The sequence below is a fragment of the Helianthus annuus genome, chromosome 8 (genome assembly GCF_002127325.2).
Source record: "Helianthus annuus cultivar XRQ/B chromosome 8, HanXRQr2.0-SUNRISE, whole genome shotgun sequence".
In the NCBI taxonomy this organism is placed as follows: domain Eukaryota; kingdom Viridiplantae; phylum Streptophyta; class Magnoliopsida; order Asterales; family Asteraceae; genus Helianthus; species Helianthus annuus.
In genome coordinates, this window is record NC_035440.2 from 72,200,238 (window position 1) to 72,222,336 (window position 22,099).

Sequence of the window (22,099 nt, forward strand, 5' to 3'; positions counted from 1 at the left end):
CTAGGTATAGTATCCTTTCGGCTGAGGGCGTCGGCCACAACATTGGCCTTGCCCGGATGGTACTTGATAGCGCATTCATAATCGTTCAAGAGTTCTACCCATCGGCATTGTCGCATATTCAATTCCTTTTGCTTGAAGATATGCTCGAGACTCCTGTGATCGGCGTAAATGGTGCACTTGGTACTGTACAGGTAATGTCTCCATATCTTAAGCGCGAAAGCAACTGCTCCCAGTTCCAAGTCGTGGGTAGTGTAGTTCCTTTCGTGAACTTTAAGTTGGCGTGATGCGTAGGCAATGACCTTGTCACGTTGCATCAACACACAACCAAGCCCTTGGATGGAAGCGTCGCAATAAACCACAAAATCATCTGTGCCTTCGGGCAATAAGAGGATAGGTGCGCTACAAAGTCTATCTTTCAAGTGCTGAAATACGGACTCCTGTGCATCACCCCAACGATAGGTGACACCCGTCTGAGTCAGTGTAGTGAGGGGTTGCGTAATCTTTGAGAAATCTTTGATGAATCTTCGGTAATATCCTGCCAAACCCAAGAATTGGCGGATTTCTGTTGGTGTGCGGGGTGCATGCCAGTTCTTGATCGAGTCAACCTTGGATGGATCCACATGAATTCCATCCTTGTTTACCACATGGCCTAGAAAATGGACTTCGCGAAGCCAGAAGTCACATGTCGAAAACTTGGCATACAACTGCTCTTTTCGAAGAAGTTCCAGAATAAGCCTCAGATGTTGCTCGTGTTCCTCCTGACTCTTAGAATAGATCAGGATGTCGTCGATGAACACTATGACGAATTTATCTAGGTAAGGCTTACACACTCGGTTCATGTGATCCATGAAGACCGCAAGTGCATTCGTTAATCCAAAAGGCATAACCAGAAACTCATAATGGCCGTAACGAGTTCTGAATGCTGTTTTAGAGACGTCTTCCTCTCGGACTCTCAACTGATGGTAGCCCGACCTCAAATCAATCTTAGAGTAATAACTCGACCCTTGCAACTGGTCGAACAAATCATCAATGCGTGGAAGAGGATAACGATTCTTCACGGTCACCTTGTTGAGTTCGCGGTAATCAATATACATTCTGAAGGTACCGTCTTTCTTCTTCACGAATAACACTGGAGCTCCCCATGGCGAAGAGCTAGGACGTATGAAACCCTTTTTCCAAGAGTTCTTGTAGTTGCGTGGACGGTTCTTCAAGTTCTGATGGAGCTAGACGATAAGGTGCTCGAGCTATGGGCGCTGCTCCAGGAGCTAGCTCGATTTGAAACTCAACTTGGCGATGAGGCGGAAGACCAGGTAATTTCTCAGGAAATACCTCAGGAAAGTCGCGTACAATAGGTATGTCTTCTATCTTCCTTTATTCCGCGGATGTATCCGAAACGAGGGCTAGAATAGCGGTGTGACCCTTTCGCAAACACTTTTGGGCCTTAAGGAAAGAGATGATGCCTACAACAGCACCACTCTTGTAGCCATGAATCACAAGGGGTTCTTTATCAGAACGAGGGATACGGACGATTTTCTCCTTGCAAATGATCTCCGCTTGGTGTTGAGATAACCAATCCATCCCAATAATGACGTCGAAACTACCCAGAACGATAGGAATAAGATCAATGGAGAAGGTCTGACCAGCTAGGACGAGGTTACAGCCCTTAACTATGTGTGTGGCTTCAAGACTTTTACCGTTTGCTATTTCTACCGTGTGTTTGGTGTTCAAAAGTGTTGGAGTGCGCTTAAGCATTTGGCTAACTTTTAAGGACACATAACAAGTATCGGCACCCGAATCAAATAACACAGTAACAAAGAAGTTGTCCAGAAGAAACTTACCCATCACAACGTTGGGATCGTTCCTTGCTTCTCCCTAACTAATCACGAACACATGACCTTGGGCGCCATTGCCATTATTGTTACCTCCGTTATTGCCTCCGTTGTTGCCTCCATTGTTGTTTCTGTTTCTTTGGTTGTTCTGATTCTGGTTTTGGTTCACCTGGGGGCAGTTCCTTTTAAAGTGGCCTTCAGCGCCACACCGAAAGCATCCTTTATTTCCCTGCTGATGCTGCTGCTGGTGGTTCTGTGGAGCTTGTTGTTGTTGGCAATTCTGATTCACAGGACGTGGGCTCCTGCAATCCTTAGCTTCATGACCCAGTTTGTGACATCTCTGACAACGACCCTTGTTGCACTGGCCGTTGTGGTGCAGATTACATCGATTGCACTTAGGGTGATTTCCCTTGTACCCACCCTTACCTTGATTCCTAGAAGACTGCTGACTGGGGCTCCTGTACTCGTCTGTCTTTCGTTGTTGGGATTGAGCTGAAGCAGAACCCTTGCCCAAATTTCCATCCCACTTGCGCTTATTATCATTGGGAGCATCAGAAGTAGTAGCGCTAATACGCTTGGGCAGCCTGTTCTGCTCAACTGCCTAATCGGTGAGATGATGAGCCAACTTGACGATTTGCTGAATGGTGCCAAGATTAGCTGAGGTTACATGGCTTTGAATTTCTAGCACCAAGCCCTTAAGGTATAGTTGAATGCGCTTGATGGGAGGGTCCACAATAGTAGGGCACAAGATGGCTAGCTCATTTGACCTCTTCGTGTATGCCTCGATCTCAGACCCCGTCATCTTCAAATTGAAAAATTCCACCTCCAGCTTGTGGATATCGTCACGACTGCAGTACTCTTCCTTAATCAGCTCTTTGAAACCGTTCCACAGGGTGCCATTAGCAACCGCCAACCCAAGCAGTTGAACCTGTGCTTTCCACCAGGTTAACGCAGCTCCTTCGAGTGTTCCAGTAGCATACTTCACCCTACGATCTTCAGGGCATTCACACATCTCGAAAACAGACTCGAGCTTCTCGAACCAGTGAAGAAGAAGACCTACAGCTCCTTCTGTGCCGCAGAAAGTACTAGGTCGGCAATCCATGAAGGTTTTGAACGTGCACATAGGAGGCTGAGCATGTTGACCTGTTGCACGAGAGTAATAGACAAGGTTAAGCAAGAGGGTTGGTTTGCGAAGGTAGGATCTAAACATCCTAAGATGGGTTGATATGGCAGGTTATACCTCCAGGATCAGTTGCGAGTGCCTCAACAACTCGTTCATTGATCAATGCCGTCAGCTGGGCTTGAGTTACGTTGATACGTCCTCCGCGTCCGCTCATGATATTCATCACGAAGCAACATAAGTGAGAAAGGTGTCGCGAAAGTGCGTAAGTGTGGGACGACAGGAGAGAGTAAACACACAAGGTTCAAATAGCAATTACCACGTTAACTAATGCACAGTGTGAACTATCTAACCGACAATATAACATAAATCATACTACCTATTGTGTCAAGTCTTGCACCTGGAGCGAAGCGTCGTTGTGGATTGTTGAGCACTGTACAGGTTATAGTCTAGTTTTATCAAAAAGCTTTCCCCTTTTAAAACCAAGTTCACTATAACCAATGGCTCTGATACCAATCTGTCACACCCCCAAAATCCACCATGCGGAGTACCACCGCTTGGAGGCGTGACGTGACGTGACCAGGATCGAGCCACCAATCATACTGAACAACGTATTTAAGTGAATAAAGCTAACCACAATACTATTGGTGACCAAAAGCTAGTTAATCAAGTTTTAATTTAAACAACAGAAGCATAAACGTAAAATCCAAAACATAAGTCCATAGTTTATAAGTTAAAGTTCAAAACGCAAATTTTATAAGTTCATAAGGATTTAAATATTAAGTACGGAACATGACAGTCCGTATCCCACAACGACTCCATCCTCGTGCAAGCTCCAGCATTTAGCGATCTGTAAGGCATGTAACAACGAGTCAACAACAAAGTTGAGTGAGTTCACGTTTGGTTGTTTAGTTTTAAGTTGTTTCCGAAAACGTGGTTTGTCTTTCGTTGGCGTAATTGCCGTGGGGGTTACCCCGTAGTTGAAAGAAAATTTAACCAGTTCATTCTTTATTACCCATACCCTGTCCATGATTAGTCGGGGCTTCCCCATGTGAACTACTAGACCGTATGATATCGACTACTACGCAAGTAAGTTGTGCCCTACATCAGTGTCTATCATCACTGATGGTTTGCCATAGTCCATTACTACACGCCCGTCTGACTGGCACGGTGTGAGGTTTGTTAAACCTAATAGCGCTATTAACTAATGACCCGCTCGCCATTGGCCTCGGCGATTAAGTCGACATAAAATGAGGGACTTATGATAGAGTTTTGTCTAGTAAGTTTTAAGGTTGTTGTCCTACCCAAGGAGGACGAACGTACGTAGTTCTCCCGAAGAGAATACGCAGGATTAATGCTGGCATCCTACCCGAGGAGGATGGCCGTACATATCCTACTTAAGTAAGATATGTAGATTCCGTTTTAATTCTTTAACTCATTCCCAAACCACCGGGAATCCCATGCCTTAGAAAGTGTGTGAACTCACCTCGGTTTGCTCGGTTAGATTCTCAAATATAGCTAACAGTCAAAGTCGGTCAATCACGTCCTAATAGGATTACCACTTAGTTTATTAGTTACTTCAAATAAGCACAAAAATTCCTACACGCATCTAATACATAACATACATTACTTTTAACGGTTTATGCCCATATAAGCTTCCCAACTATTCCCCACTCATAAACAAACATACGACATTGCACATAACACTTTTATCGACACATAACATGTTATATCATTCACAGATAACATTCTCGACATTTAGACACGCAAATCACTACCTATGTCATTTCAGCTTTATATTCAAAATTGGGCTGTTTTTGAGGTTTTAAATAAAATAGTTAACTTGTTCCAAAAATTCCCAACTTTATAGAAGATGCTAAACGATCCAAATATTATTGTGTAAAAATATCAGGGTCCAGTTCGTTGCCAATATTCTATAGAAAATCATTTTCCGGACTGCACTCAGATTTATCTTTTTCTGACTGTAGTCCACGGAATAATTCGTTAAAAATTCATTGTACATCGGATTGACGAAATTCTAGTGGGACAATTACTATGACATCAGTGTCCATCTACTGTACAGATTTCATGGGCTGATTCGACACAGAACTCAAGTTATGATTGAAAACATATGGCCCATTTTCTGCAGTAAAAATGCAGCTCTAGCTGCTGTTACAAAACGACACTTTAAAAATAGTAAACGAAGTCCAAAAATTATGATTTCAGTGCCTTTAGAACCGTATTTCGTAGTACATAAAGCTAGACTTCAGAAAATACAATTTTCGTTAAGTTATGGTCCTGTTACAGCCAACTGAAGTTGGCTGTAAAAACCAAACAGCTTTCTGTTTCAGTTTTTAACTCTTTAATTTGTGTTTGATTAATTCCGTTAACAGGTTTAGTGATCACAACAACATCAAACATCAATATTAACCAGCAAAATCATCAGAAAATCAACAAGAATCATAACAACACAAGATCTACATGATTTACACACATATCTTCGCTTTATCCATCTTTTATTCCATATGTTCAAGACTTTAGTGCAAGTTCTTTAGTGTTTCATAGATTTTCATCATCAAACAACTATTAACCACTTAAATAGCATGAAGAGTGAACGGATCTAAGTTCTTACCACTAGCTCAAGGCTAGGGAAGTTCGGGAGTAGAAAAGTGATGGTTAATAGCGAATGGAGAAGGTCCTTCCACTTCCGAGAGCGCCAAGCTTCGTTGTATGATCTCTTGCACCTCTAGATGTATGTGGATTGCTTGGAAGGTGAAGTGAGGGTGGTGGTATGGTGGAGGAGGGTGGCGGCCGAATGGTGGGGAAGGAGAGAATTTTTGAGTTAGTTGATGTTGTTGAATGAAAGATAAGGATTATCTTGGGTGCCTTTTTATAAACCAATTCAAGCTTTTATCCAACAAATAATGTGTTACCTAGATATTAGGCAACTTAATAAAATAATCAACCTTTGTAAGGAGTGTGTCCCCTAAGGGGGTCCGATCGGTCAAAGGGGGGGGGGTTATTTAGTTTGATTTTAATTGTATGGTTATGTGTTAGTTAGTTTAGTTGGGTAATTAAATTAGTTACTAGTGTGTTATGTATTATAGCGGGTGTTAGGGTGTTCGGGGACCTAACTAGCTCAGAAAAGGAAAAACAGTGTCATTGTCAATATTTTTATGTTCCGGGTAAAGTCCGGTTGTTCGGTTTGATACTGTTCTGTTAAAGTGCTTAATTAATCCGTAAAGTGTCTTTTATGTATATTTTTGTAACACTTTTAATTTCTAACACTTAGGGAATTATAACGGACTATTTAGTGACTTTTCTGTATACTACTAGTATGTTAACAAGCACATGTAAGCATAACACAGATATCAGAAAGCAGTTAAGTAATTCCACACAGTCGTCAAGCACTTTAATTATCAATAATAAATTGTACGGAATACATGGAATTTTGAGGGTTGTCACATTCTCCCCCTGTTAAGAAAATTTCGTCCCGAAATTTAGCTCGTGGTTACTGAGGAAGCAAGTTATGTTGCGTTGGTTTCCTGGTTTTCTTGGGGTGTCACAAATATCTTCTTTGATGGCCTGTTGGAGGATACTGACCTTCTTTTTCTCAGCCTTAAAATCATTCTGTTCAGTCTCAGTCAAACTTCCAATGCCTTTCTCTAAGGCCAATCGATCAACCGGTGGAACGTATTTTTTCTCTATCTTCATCCAACATTCAAAATGGTTGGCTTGGACCCAATTCTTGAATCGACCCGACCATCCGGCATACTCATCTACGTTCATAAGCTTTGGCGGTTTCTACATTGTTCCTAGCTCATTTTCCATGTTGACATTTTGAACAATGCTTGCCGGACTTTGTGTTGCCGTCATGCCACTACCCGCGAAAAGGTTGTAAAAATCTTGATTTTCCATTTTAGGTGACAATTACCGAAAATATTTCAACTTTTGAAAAACACGTGACTTTTACTGAAAAACTTTCTACACAGACTGAATTCCCAACGAGATATCACGAACGAAACGGATTTAACACTCAAACCATGTTTTTTACACTAAAAATGATTTTCAAGCGGAATCTGAAGTTTGATTTTCAAAGCGAAATCACAGTTTACTATTTCGAGCGAAATCAGAATTTGATACTTTGGAGCGAAATCAACAAGGTAATTCAAGCAGAATTACCTACTGGAGCGGAATCACAGATTAATCTCGAGCGGAACCACAAAACTCGAGCGGAATCACTGATTCCGCTTCAAATGCTTGAGCGGAATAAGAACCTAAGACACCAAACACTTGATTTCGCTTGAAATTCAAGCGGAATCACCAAACCCTTCGTTCGACCGGAATTAGATTCTAGGCCATTTTTAACCACTTTTAAGCTGTATTTTAAGCTGACACTCTCGAGGGTTTGTTAAATGTCAATTTTACACAATATGTCAAAAATTAAGTCCATTTTGTCCGTGGCAATGTCCAGAAACTCGAAAAGTGTAGTAAAAAAGCTTTGATTCGGGTATTTTAGCTCATAACTGGCTTTGATACCAACTGTAGGATCGATATTGACGATCTAATGAGTCAATCAGAGTAGAAATACCACTGTTTATGCGGCAGAATCACACAAACAGTTTGAATCAAAGAGAATGGAGTAGAAATAGACAGAGAATCACTTTAAACACCGTTTCTCATTAATTGATCACAGAAAAATTTGGCAGCAATTCGGCTACAACTTGGACATTCGGTACCAAATGAGAAACTGACACGACTATATATAGTGGGGCTAATTCCGCTCCAAATGACACATTGTCATTTCGGGCGGAATCAACATCTACTGATTTCGCTCCAAATGACAACGTGTCATTTCGAGCGGAATCACAACATTAAACTATAAAACTTACATTTAGACCCCTACACTATACATAATTGACATATTTGAACCCTAGACCCTATACGAACATGATTAAGACTAAGACATAGGCTTTAGACATTCGTGCATCAACACAAACAATTTATTCCATGAAGATTGAGTTTTGATACTCACATTTGTTGGTTTTAGTATAATATTAATGCTGAAATTTGTTCGGGTCTTAGAAGAAAGATTCCAACATGATGTAAAAGCAATAGCGTGATGCTTGTGGCATCAGAATGATCTTCAAAAGCAACAACGTGATGTAAACCAGAGGTGTTCCTTAAGTCGACCCGTTGAGCTAAAAATTGTCCCATTCATCTAAAATGGTGAAAATTTGAGTTAAAAGCATGTGTGTGTATGATTTTAAATTTGTAGGCAATTACCTGGAAGATAAAATATTGGGGTCGGCTCAACCCATTCTGAACAGTACTATAAACAACCTAAATCGACCCATTATCCAACATGCCTGACCGAACTATTTTGCAACCTGTATTGATTATGGTAGATAGAATAACTCAGTACACATCGTTTTTCAACTTATCTCATTAAGCATAATTGAAAAGGCATTCTTAACATAATTTATATATATGTATTGGTTATTGAATATTCAGAATCAGATTAGTAGCGATAAAACGTAATGCAAGAAATAGTGTTTGGATGCACTTAGGCTGCTGGAAATTGTAATGATCACTTTTAGTGCTGTTGAGTGTTTGGTAAAATGTGATTATATAATGAAGTAGCAGGTAAAGTAAGGGCTTGTCTTTGTAAAAAAAAAAGAGCCATAGCCTTTGTCACTCGTTTCTGAAACACTATGTAAATTAAATTTTAAGTTGTCTATTAGATTAACATTTTCAAATTTTAGCTTACCAGTCTGTACCGTCCCTGATTCCATTACCTTTCCTTTAGAATTATTTCCAAAGGATATATCCTCACCTCCATGAATATGGAAGTTTGTTAGTAGAGCTTTGCATCCAGTCATATGTCTGGATCCTCCACTGTCTACATACCAAAGGCTATCTAGGCATGTAGAGACTCCCATTTTGGTGGCCATGAATGAGTATTCGCAATTATTCTCATCTTCAGTTGTATTCCAAGGATCATTGTTTTTTACAACACTATCATTAACCGCTTCAAAAAATGTAGCTTGAACTGGGTTAGATATACCTTCAACATTTTGTAACAATTTCCTTGGTTTTACTGATTTCTCTTTCAACTCATCCCATACCTCCTTTGCACTATTACAGTGTAATAACTCTTCATAGATCTCATTTGGTAGAGCCTTTGCAACTATAATGAGTGCTTTGGCACTATCTCAAACTTTTCTAAATCTAGCATAGAGTAATCTTCCGGTTTCTTTAGCGCATTTACATCAGTATTTTCGACACAAGGTGTCATTAGAATATGTGGTCTGTACATTCCAAACCTCCAACATCTTGTGTTTTATTGAGCAAGATAGTGTACCATTTGATATTTTTAGATACTATAATTTGATATGTTAAACATCGGTGGTTTTCTATCACAACCAGAGATAGGGGAATCATAGTCATTGAGTGACATTCTCTTTTGATCTTTTAGAAGAAGAACAAATATGTGTAAGACACTTTTTGAGTTCTAGACTTTTCTATTATGCGCTACGAATAGTAACGGATCTTTGTGAGCTAATCTTTGTATGGTAAACTTATTGTGAAATCGAGTTTAACGTGGCCAGGCTTTGATACCAATTGTTAGGATCTGAGTTTGATACTTGTAAACAAATACCGATAAAAACAATATAATATACAAGGAGAGAGATATTATCAACAATTGTTTTTTAATTGATTCAAATGATTCAAAAGTTTACAGTAATGATTCTACAACCTCCCCCTCAGCCTAATCACTCACTAAAACTATTCGTACAAAAGAGAATGTGTGATGTGATAAAATAGATCTCTAACAGGTGAGATCTATTTATACTAAATACTAAAGCTATGTTTGTAATAGGCTGACATCACCCTGATAATGACATCTAGCATTCCCAACTAGGAAAAGATTCCACAGATGTTGCAAACATCTGTGCAAATCTAACATCTTTTGTAAATAGTCTAAACACTAATACAAGATAAATACTGTTACATTGGGAAACCACTCTTGGAGCTATCCTCTGTTTCTATGATCTAAACATCTGTTTGGCCATGCAGAAGTTTGGTCTCCTTCATCAGACCTTTGGTTTCAACAGGCTTTAGCCTTCAACATATGTTGTTTCTTCTAGAACAACGGTTCCAAGCCATGAACAGATGTTTGCTTTGTCTTCAACAGATGCTCTGATTTAGGTGTTCAAGATTCACTATCTTTGGGGAGAGAATTGCTTTATCAACTGTTTATTTCTTGATCTTTGTTGTCATGTTTTGGATTTTAGATATCATATGTTCTTTTGTAGGTCCAACAAGTGGTTTGGAAAGGTGGTGGTGGGATTGGCCCACGTGGAGAATTGGCTCGGTTTGATATTAAACATTCAAGAAATTTTGAATTTTTGTTGAAGATCTTCATCGTGTTCTTCGCGTTCTTCATTGTGTTCTTTGTTTGTTTAAAAAAATCACTATATTTTGGTGTTTTGATCTATTTGAAAGTTGTTAAAGAATTGGGGATCTGCACCAAAACTTCACCAGTCAACCTTATCTACATATCATACATCATCCGAAATTCCAAACAATATCATCATTAGTTAATTCGAAACGTCAACATCAGACATCATCTATCAATATCATTGAAATAAAATCTTTTTCAAATATTTTTCACATCATCCAAGTCAACTTTATCCGAAACTCTCCTGGCACTACTTTTAAAATACAATTCTAAATTGATTTAATCTGAAATATAAGCTTATCCGATACTGTTCATCATCATCATCATCATTGGAAACACCATCTGAAATCACACCCATCATTATCCGAAACACATAATATCTTATCTGAAATACAAATCTTTCATCCAAAACACTTAACAGATTATTCGAAACACTTCATAGTTCTATTCGAAATAGTTTCTCTTTCGAATTAATTCTTCCGAAATCGATCCGAACCACCATCATCATCTTCATCGATCTTTCACACATTCATTCACCGTTAACATGCAACTACCTTCTCCGCCATTACTTCCATCGACATCCGCTTCCATTCACCACCGTACATCATCTCCGGTTATCGTTTCTTCTCCAATAAGCATTTGCCGGCAATCATCAATCATCATCGTTCTTCATCCATCATCATCATTCTTCATCGTCATCGCTCATCATCATTGTGAGCACTCGTGCATTGATGTCTCCTATAACTTGTATTGGTGGATGAGATCTTTGGAGGATAGTGTTCCCGATGTATGGAATGATTGAATTTTGTGGTGAGGGGCACAAATGGGAGTTTTATGGTGAAACCTCTATTGCCATTTTAATATGGTCAACAATGGTTTGAAATGGTGGTGGAGATGTTGGGCGACGTGGTGAGTTATTTGAGGATGAGGATAGATCAATGGTTTGACAACAAGCAGCATCAGAGGTTTAGGGTTGACTATGGTCAACAATGGTTCCAGTTATCGTGCACGGACTGTTGTTTTGTCTAGAAGAACTGTGTGGATCTGATGTGACTTTGTATTGAGATGGCATCTCAATGTCAAACATGTAATCCTGTTGTGTGACAACTGTCAAAAATCCAGGTATCCATACAACTATTAAACCATGATTAGTGCTTAATGACTATGCTGAATTGCAATTAACTGCTTACTGATTATTGCCATATACATACATGTGCATCACATATTGCTTAATGTCATATCATTATTGCATGAGAACTTTATTTACTCAAATGATGCACGAAACATAGTTAGCACAGTTATCAGATAAATCAAGAAATATGCTGACAGAGTTCATTACATAGGCAGACAGCGTGTTGAGACACAAAATGAGCCAGAAACCAAGTATTACACTAGTATAGTGTGTAGGAAAGTGAGGATCACAAAACTGTCTTTCTAGTGATAGTTTAAGTGCTGGAAAGTGCCTAAAACTCACCTAAAGTGCTGAATTCAGCAAAAATCAGCATTTAAACAATCTGATATAATGCAGAAATATGGTAAAATGGTCTTGAATGCTTTCCTAAGTGTCGGGAATCAAAGTGTCACAAAAGGTTACATAAAGTACACTAAATTGCATAGTTTAGCACCTTAATGAACCAGTAACCAACCGAACAACCGGACACTACCCGAAACATCAAATTTACACTAGAAGCACTGTTTTAACATTACCAAGCTAGTTATGATCCCTGAACATCGTAACACCTCCTAAATATCTAGTAACTAATATAACTAACTTGATACTTAAAATTTAACATTAAACTAACTAACTTAGTTTTACCCTATGCTAGTACCCCCCCCACTATTTACGGCCCCAACAAGGGTCCCACAAGATGGTTTGTTTTAATTTTATATTAAATCATGTTCCCTAATGATAAGCATATTATACAAGGGTTAGAATGATGAAATGGGTTCTAAGTAAACTTGTAGGATCATAGTCTCATTTCACACACACTAAAACACACACAAACTCTCCTCCTTCCCCTTGCTTGCTCTCGGCCGAACTCAACCCCACATACATCCATCATCATTCAATCTTCCTCATAGATTTCAAGCACATATAAAGGTGTCAGAGATCATACAACGAAGCTAGGAGCTTACGAGAGTGCAAGGACCTTCTCTATTTGCTTTTATCCACTTGTTTTCTTCACTTGATCATCCCTAGCCTTGTGCTAGTGGTAAGAACCTTGATCTTGCTAGTTTACTTCCAATTTAACTGGTTAAAAGAAGAACCATAATGTTGATCATGAAGAACACTAAGAATCATGAGAAGTAAACTTGAACATAAGCATGATTAATGAAGAAACTAAGTTGTTTATGTGTTGATTTGCTTGATGATTGTCGATTGGTTTTGAAAATGATGTTGATCATCATATGATCTTGCTAGAACATGATTAAAAACACAATCTAGCAAGATGAGGGGATGAACTTGATAAAAGTTAATGGATCATCCTCATGAGAAGCATGAACTTGAAAGGATACATTGATTTCTTAAAAAAGAATGATCAAAGTGAGTAGTAACACTTGTAGATCTAAAGATTTATGGATGATTTCTAAAGAAACCAAGTTAAAAATATAAGTTTTATTAAATCTTGGTTCTTACATAAACAAACATTATTTTTGGTGGTTAACCAAGTGTAGAAACACTTGTGAAACAAGAAGAAATCATAAAGAAACATTTTTAGAAATGATGATCACAAGTTGTAAAGATCCATATTCTTCAAAAATGAAGTTTTAAAGAACTAATCACACTTTAAAGGATAACAAGACTTACTAATAACACTAGTAAGTTCCTACAAATTTCTACAAATATTCAAGTTCATGAAGTAGTAGATTATGCATGTGTGACAACTATCAAAAATTCAGGTATCTGTACAATTAATTAATCATGATTAGTGCGTAATGTCACACCCCCAAAAAAACCACACGCGGAGTACCACCGCTTGGGAGCGTGACGTGACCAGGATCAAGCCATCAATCATATCAAACATAGCATTAAATAATAATAAAAGTCATTAGAATAGGTTATCATGACATGATCGATGTTTTAAAACCAAGCATTGTTTTGAGTAGCGGAAGCATTGTTATAAATCCAAATTAAATATACTGAAATGTCATAAGTGTCCAACAAAGTATTACGATCCTTGTCCACAACGACCGGCTCCTCTTTGTGCAAGCTCCAAGTACCTAACGATCTGCAAGGCATGTAACAGAATGATCAACAAACTAGTTGAGCGAGTTCACAGTAAGTAAGTACGTAACAGTAAGTACAGGGTGGCTCTACTGGGCCGATAGTAAGTTATATAGGTGGGGGCTTCCCATGTTATGTGACCACTAGACTATTCGTATCAACTACTCGTATCATCCCTGTTCTTCTTCCGAGAACAGTAGCGCGTATGGGGTGTACGTAGGTTTTACGTACGTATCCTTCATAACCGAGGATAGGAGACGCGGGGGTGTACGTGGGTTTCACGTACGTATCCTTTGTACCGAGGATAGAAGTAAGTAATGCGTACACGTAGGTTTTACGTGCGTGCCTGACATCCGAGGCAGTGATTGGCATATGACCACGTAGGTGTTATCCTAACCTACGGAACCGTCCTGACATCCGAGGATCATGGTAGGTGATAGTCTAGGAAAGCATATGTACGTTCTAAGTCAATTGAAACCTTTAACCCATTCCCACGACCCGGGAATCCCATGCCTTAGTAGGAGTGTGAACTCACCTGGGTTTGCTCGGCAGACAGTATAATGCTCAAGTATACAAGTAAGGAATCAACCACGTCCTATCATGGTTACTATGCAAGTTAGGTTCGTATGTAGCACATTTGTATCACGTATGGTATCAAGTATGATCATGGCAATTCACATAAACGTATCAGCAGTTCATATCAAGTAACGAGTCCAAGTAGTCGGCCCAATTAACATAGGCAGTCCAATTAGCAACTATGTAAACAAGTCCAATAACATAACAGTCATAAGGTTGGGCCCGTGACAGCGTAGGCCCAAAACAGTGTGCGTGCAAGGAGGTCTTGAGTCGCAACCAGCGATCTCGAGTCGCAACCAGTGGTTACGAGTCGCAACAGGTGGTCTCGGTTCATCATGGCCCGGTTACGAGTCACAGCCGGAGATTACGAGTCGCAGTAGGAGGTTGCGAGTCGCAACTGATGATTTCGGCTCATCATGGTCTGGTTACGAGTCGCAACGGGACTCGCAACCGTGATCTCGGTTTGTGCTGTTAGTGGTCTCGAGTGGGGTTCCGACTCGCAATCCGAGTCGCAACCAGATGTGTAACAGCCTTCCTGATTTCATGCCATTCAATTACAACATTTATGCAAATCAATTATCGTTGTCAGTTTCCAAAAATCAATTAACAACTAACAGTTTACCATTCCAGAAATTATCGATCAAACAGGGTTTTCTAAACCTTAATTCGTATGAACAACATGAACAACCCTTAAACAACTCATCAATAATTATACATTCTAACATAGATCTCGGTTACTAATCATATCCGATCAAACAATACATAACAGCCGATACATTCATATATATCCGATTCGTGCACAAGCCAATTACATGATCATTATCTATCATTGATTAGTAATATTATTATTCATAGCATGTTAACAAGAATCCTTCGAGTATTAAGCAATCATCAATAAACAACCAATAACACACAATCAATAACATAATCACTAACCGGATTAAAGAAGGAGAAGAGAGTGATCCGAGTAGGGGTGTTCTTGCCGTCGGGTTCCAAGCGAGCCGAGAGAGAGAGAGAGCAAGTAGGGTGTGTGTGTGTTATGAAAATTGTAACAACAATGAGAATCAACCCTTACCAAAGGGTTTAGTGTTTGCGAGTGGGGAGTGGGCCGAGCCCAACTCGGTTACCTAGTGGGGTCCGATTTCAAAGTGTGGCCCAAATGGGCTTGTGTGGCCGGTTTGTGTAGTTTGGGTTCGTGCAACGCATAACATACATACGCACATAACAAATATTCACTTAAAATCATATAATTCAGTTCTCATAAGCACGTAGCGTTACATCAAAGCAAGTCTAAAGTTCGAGTTGTCACATTATCCCCAACTAATTGGAAATTTCGTCCCGAAATTTGGTATGCACTCACTGAGGAAGCTAGGTAAGTTATAGCATTCACTGGTTTTCCTGGGGTGTCACATCCTCCCCCCGTTGATCTGGAATTTCGTCCCGAAATTCCGAAGTAGTAGCTTCAGCCTCAGTAGTGGTTGCATTGGTTTCAAATAACTGGGGGTACTTTTCTGTCATTCTGTCTTCACGTTCCCAGGTGTACTCTGGGCCACGTTTGGAGTTCCAACGAACTCGAACAAGAGGGATTCTCTTGCTTTTGAGGACCTTCACATCCCGGTCCGTGATTTCTACTGGTTCCTCGACGAACTGCAACCGCTCGTCGATAGTGAGTTCCTTAAAAGGAATGATGAGGTTTTCATCTGATAAGCACTTCTTCAGGTTCGACACATGAAAGACATTGTGAACTGCTCCGAGTTCAGCTGGTAGGTTCAACTTGTAGGCTACCTTGCCAATCTTTTCTAAGATTTCGAATGGTCCGACGTACCGCGGATTCAGTTTGCCCCGTTTGCCAAAACGTACCACACCCTTCCAGGGTGAAACTTTCAATAAAACCCGGTCTCCGACCTCAAATTCCAAAGGCTTTCTACGCTTGTCCGCGTAGGCTTTCTGACGGTCGCGTGCTGCCGCCATGCGTTGCCGTATCTGTGCTATCTTTTCTGTGGCGTCCACTACAATCTCTGGACCCGTAATCTGACTATCCCCCACCTCTGCCCAACAGAGAGGTGACCGGCATTTACGTCCGTATAATGCCTCGAATGGAGCGGCTTGAATGCTGGTATGGTAACTGTTATTGTACGAGAACTCCACCAAAGGGAGGTGTTTTTCCCAGCCGTTGCCGAAGTCTATAACGCATGCCCTAAGCATGTCTTCAAGAGTTTGGATCGTTCGCTCAGACTGCCCATCCGTCTGAGGATGATATGCTGTGCTCATGTCTAAACGTGAGCCGAAAGATTTATGCATTGCTTGCCAAAGCTCTGACGTGAATCGTGCATCGCGATCCGAAATAATAGAGGTGGGCACTCCGTGCCTCGAAACAACTTCTTTAAGATAGACGTCTGCGAGAGTGGAGAACTTGTCCGTTTCCTTAATCGGTAGGAAGTGTGCAGACTTGGTGAGTCGATCAACTATGACCCATATTGTATCGTTCCCACGCTGAGATCTAGGTAAGCCTGTAACAAAATCCATGGAAATTTCTTCCCATTTCCATTGCGGTATCTTAGGCTGCTGAAGTAGACCAGCTGGTTTTTGATATTCAACCTTGACTCTCGCACAGGTCAAACATTTTCCAACGTACGTAGCGATGTGGGCCTTCATGCTAGGCCACCAATAAGTAGTGCTGATGTCGTGGTACATTTTGTCTGACCCTGGATGTACCGAGTAGCGAGACTTGTGAGCTTCATCCATTACAAGTTCGCGTAAACCGCCATAAAGAGGGACCCAAATCCGGCCCGTTACATAGTAGGCGCCGTCTGCCTTCTGTTCCATCTGTTGTCGTGAGCCGCGTAAGGCTTCAGCCTTGACGTTTTCGGGCTTCAATGCTTCTACCTGAGCATTTCGTATCTGCGCCGGAAGGCTAGACTGAATCGTAAGCTGTAGCGCTCGCACGCGCTTCGGTAAGGTGTCCTTTCGACTCAGAGCGTCAGCCACAACATTGGCTTTGCCTGGATGGTACTTGATGGCGCATTCGTAGTCGTTAAGTAACTCGACCCATCGTCGTTGACGCATGTTCAAATCCTTCTGCTTAAGGATATGCTCGAGACTCCTGTGATCGGTGTAAATAGTGCACCTGGTACCGTACAGGTAGTGTCGCCATATCTTAAGCGCGAAAACAACAGCTCCCAGCTCTAGATCGTGCGTCGTGTAGTTCCGTTCATGAACCTTGAGTTGACGAGAAGCGTAGGCTATCACTTTATCACGTTGCATCAATACACAACCCAGACCCTGTATTGATGCGTCACAGTATACCACGAAGTCATCTGTGCCCTCTGGCAATGAAAGAATAGGTGCGCTGCAGAGCCTATCCTTTAGATACTGAAAAGCAGTTTCCTGCGTGTTGCCCCAACGGTAGGTGACACCCTTCTGTGTCAGTAGCGTAAGTGGTTGCGCGATCTTTGAAAAGTCTTTAATAAACCGTCTGTAGTATCCTGCCAAACCCAAGAATTGACGTATTTCTGTCGGTGTACGCGGTGCAGGCCAGTTTCTGATCGAATCTACCTTGGATGGATCGACATGAATCCCATCCTTGTTTACCACGTGGCCTAAGAAGTGGACTTCACGAAGCCAGAAGTCGCATTTAGAAAGCTTGGCGTACAACTGTTCTTTTCGAAGGAGTTCCAATATAAGGCGAAGATGCTGCTCGTGCTCCTCCTGACTCTTGGAGTAAATCAGGATGTCGTCGATGAATACAATGACGAACTTGTCAAGGTAGGGTTTGCACACCCTGTTCATAAGATCCATAAATACAGCAGGCGCGTTCGTAAGTCCGAACGGCATAACCAAGAACTCGTAGTGACCATAGCGAGTTCTGAATGCTGTCTTAGAGACATCCTCCTCGCGGACTCTCAGTTGATGATATCCTGACCGTAGGTCGATCTTGGAATAGTAACACGACCCTTGCAACTGGTCGAATAAGTCGTCTATGCGTGGAAGAGGATAACGGTTCTTCACCGTCACCTTGTTCAGTTCCCTGTAGTCTATACACATCCTGAACGTACCGTCTTTCTTTTTCACGAAAAGTACTGGAGCTCCCCAAGGCGAAGAGCTTGGACGAATGAAGCCCTTTTCCAAGAGCTCTTGTAGCTGCTTTGACAATTCTTCCAATTCTGATGGAGCTAGACGATATGGTGCGCGAGCTATGGGTGCTGCTCCTGGAGCGAGCTCGATCTGAAATTCAACCTGACGATGAGGCGGTAAGCCAGGTAAGTCTTCAGGAAACACCTGAGGGTAATCGCGTACAATTGGAATATCCTCCAATTTCTTTTCCTTTACTGATGCATCTGTAACGAGTGCCAGAATGGCAGTGTGCCCCTTTCGTAAACACTTCTGGGCCTTCAAGAATGAGATGATGCCAACCACAGCACCACTCTTGTCGCCTTGAACTTCAAGAGGTTCCTGACCAGAACGAGGAATGCGAATAATCTTCTCGCTGCATAGGATTTCTGCCTGGTGTTGGGATAACCAATCCATCCCAATCACGACGTCGAAACTTCCCAAAACTATGGGAATGAGATCAATAGAAAAGGCTTGACCAGCTAGAATAAGGTTACAACCCTGAACTACGTGCGTGGCTTCTAGACTTTTACCGTTAGCTAACTCTACTACATGTTTGGTGGGTAAAAGTGTTGGTGCACGTTTTAGCAGTTGACACATTTTCACAGACATATAGCTTGTATCCGCACCCGAATCAAACAAAATAGTAACGTAAATATTGTCGAGGAGAAACTTACCCATAACAACGTTGGGATCGTTCACTGCGTCGCCACGACCTAGTACGAATGCACGGCCCCTTGCCTCGTTGCCGTTGTTGTTTCCTCCATTGTTGTTGTTGCCATTGCCCTGATTGTTGTTGTTGTTGTTCTGGTTCCTGTTGAGCTGTGGGCAGTGTCTCTTGATGTGGCCTTCAGCACCACAATTGTAGCATCCCTTGTTGCTTTGTTGTTGGTTAGGCTGAGCGTGAGGCTGCTGCTGATTTTGGTTCGCAGGACGAAGGCTTCTACAGTCTTTGGCCTCGTGACCCATCTTGAGGCATCTTTGACAACGACCCTTGTTACACTGACCGTTGTGGTGTTTGTTGCAGTTGTTGCACTTTGGAAGATTTCCGCGATATCCACCCTGCCTGTGGCTACCTGACGACTGCTGGTTGGGGCTTTGATAGTTGTCAGTCTTTCGCTGCTGATTCTGGGACTGAACCGAAACTGATGCTTTGCTTGAATCCCCCTCCCATTTCCTCTTGTTGTCACTGAGGGTAACGGGAGTAGCTGAAGGAGTGACTGTAGTAGTAGCGCTGACACGCTTAGGCAGTTTATTCTGTTCCACTGCCTAATCGGTGATGCGATGAGCGAGGCGTTGGATTTCCTGGATGTTTTCGAGGTTAGCCGACGTAACGTGGCTCTGAATTTCTGGCGCCAATCCCTTGAGATACAACTCAATGCGCTTGTATGGAGGGTCCACCATAGTAGGACACAGAACGGCCAGCTCGTTCGACCGTTTAGTATACGCTTCGATCTCTGACCCAACCATTTTCAGATTGTACAGCTCGTCTTCTAGCTTGTGAATATCTTCACGCGTGCAGTACTCACGCTTGATGAGTTCCTTAAAATCGTTCCATGGGGTGGCGTTAGCAGCTGCCAACCCAAGAATCTGCACCTGCGCGTTCCACCAGGTTAGCGCGATTCCTTCCAAGGTGCCAGTAGCAAACTTGACCTTGCGAGCCTCAGGGCACTCGCACATCTCGAATACTGATTCTAGCTTCTCGAACCAGTGGAGGAGTCCAACCGCTCCTTCTGTGCCGCTGAAAGAGTTTGGACGACAGTCCATGAAGTTCTTGAAAGTGCAGACAGGCTGCTGCGCGTGTTGACCTATTATGTACGAATAGGACGAAGTTAAATACAAGAGTGAATGTAGGATCTAGGGATCCTAGTGTGTGCCTATACTGCAGGATATACTACCTGCTTGAGCTGCTGCAACTGCCGCAGCAACTTGGGCTTGAACAAGAGCCTCTAACTGGGCTTGTGTCATGTTAATTCTTCCAGCCATTGATCTTCATGTCAAAGGCGAAATAGGTGAGAAAAGTTCGTGAATAGTGCGATGACAGAAAAGCGTAAGCACGTAAGGGTTCTTAAGCAATAGCAAATAGTGAGCATTGTAGTCTAAGTATACCACAGCAATGTTCTAAGTAATTCTAGCAAGTAGGCAATAAACATAAACCTTATTACCTAAAATGTCGAGTCTTGCACGTGGAGCGAAGCGTCGTTGTGGATCGTTGAGAGCACTGTTCTGGTTATAGTCCGGTTTTAATAAAAACGTTTTCCCATATTAAAACCAAGTTCTCTATAACCAATGGCTCTGATACCAATCTGTCACACCCCCAAAAAAACCACACGCGGAGTACCACCGCTTGGGAGCGTGACGTGACCAGGATCAAGCCATCAATCATATCAAACATAGCATTAAATAATAATAAAAGTCATTAGAATAGGTTATCATGACATGATCGATGTTTTAAAACCAAGCATTGTTTTGAGTAGCGGAAGCATTGTTATAAATCCAAATTAAATATACTGAAATGTCATAAGTGTCCAACAAAGTATTACGATCCTTGTCCACAACGACCGGCTCCTCTTTGTGCAAGCTCCAAGTACCTAACGATCTGCAAGGCATGTAACAGAATGATCAACAAACTAGTTGAGCGAGTTCACAGTAAGTAAGTACGTAACAGTAAGTACAGGGTGGCTCTACTGGGCCGATAGTAAGTTATATAGGTGGGGGCTTCCCATGTTATGTGACCACTAGACTATTCGTATCAACTACTCGTATCATCCCTGTTCTTCTTCCGAGAACAGTAGCGCGTATGGGGTGTACGTAGGTTTTACGTACGTATCCTTCTTAACCGAGGATAGGAGACGCGGGGGTGTACGTGGGTTTCACGTACGTATCCTTTGTACCGAGGATAGAAGTAAGTAATGCGTACACGTAGGTTTTACGTGCGTGCCTGACATCCGAGGCAGTGATTGGCATATGACCACGTAGGTGTTATCCTAACCTACGGAACCGTCCTGACATCCGAGGATCATGGTAGGTGATAGTCTAGGAAAGCATATGTACGTTCTAAGTCAATTGAAACCTTTAACCCATTCCCACGACCCGGGAATCCCATGCCTTAGTAGGAGTGTGAACTCACCTGGGTTTGCTCGGCAGACAGTATAATGCTCAAGTATACAAGTAAGGAATCAACCACGTCCTATCATGGTTACTATGCAAGTTAGGTTCGTATGTAGCACATTTGTATCACGTATGGTATCAAGTATGATCATGGCAATTCACATAAACGTATCAGCAGTTCATATCAAGTAACGAGTCCAAGTAGTCGGCCCAATTAACATAGGCAGTCCAATTAGCAACTATGTAAACAAGTCCAATAACATAACAGTCATAAGGTTGGGCCCGTGACAGCGTAGGCCCAAAACAGTGTGCGTGCAAGGAGGTCTCGAGTCGCAACCAGCGATCTCGAGTCGCAACCAGTGGTTACGAGTCGCAACAGGTGGTCTCGGTTCATCATGGCCCGGTTACGAGTCACAGCCGGAGATTACGAGTCGCAGTAGGAGGTTGCGAGTCGCAACTGATGATTTCGGCTCATCATGGTCTGGTTACGAGTCGCAACGGGACTCGCAACCGTGATCTCGGTTTGTGCTGTTAGTGGTCTCGAGTGGGGTTCCGACTCGCAATCCGAGTCGCAACCAGATGTGTAACAGCCTTCCTGATTTCATGCCATTCAATTACAACATTTATGCAAATCAATTATCGTTGTCAGTTTCCAAAAATCA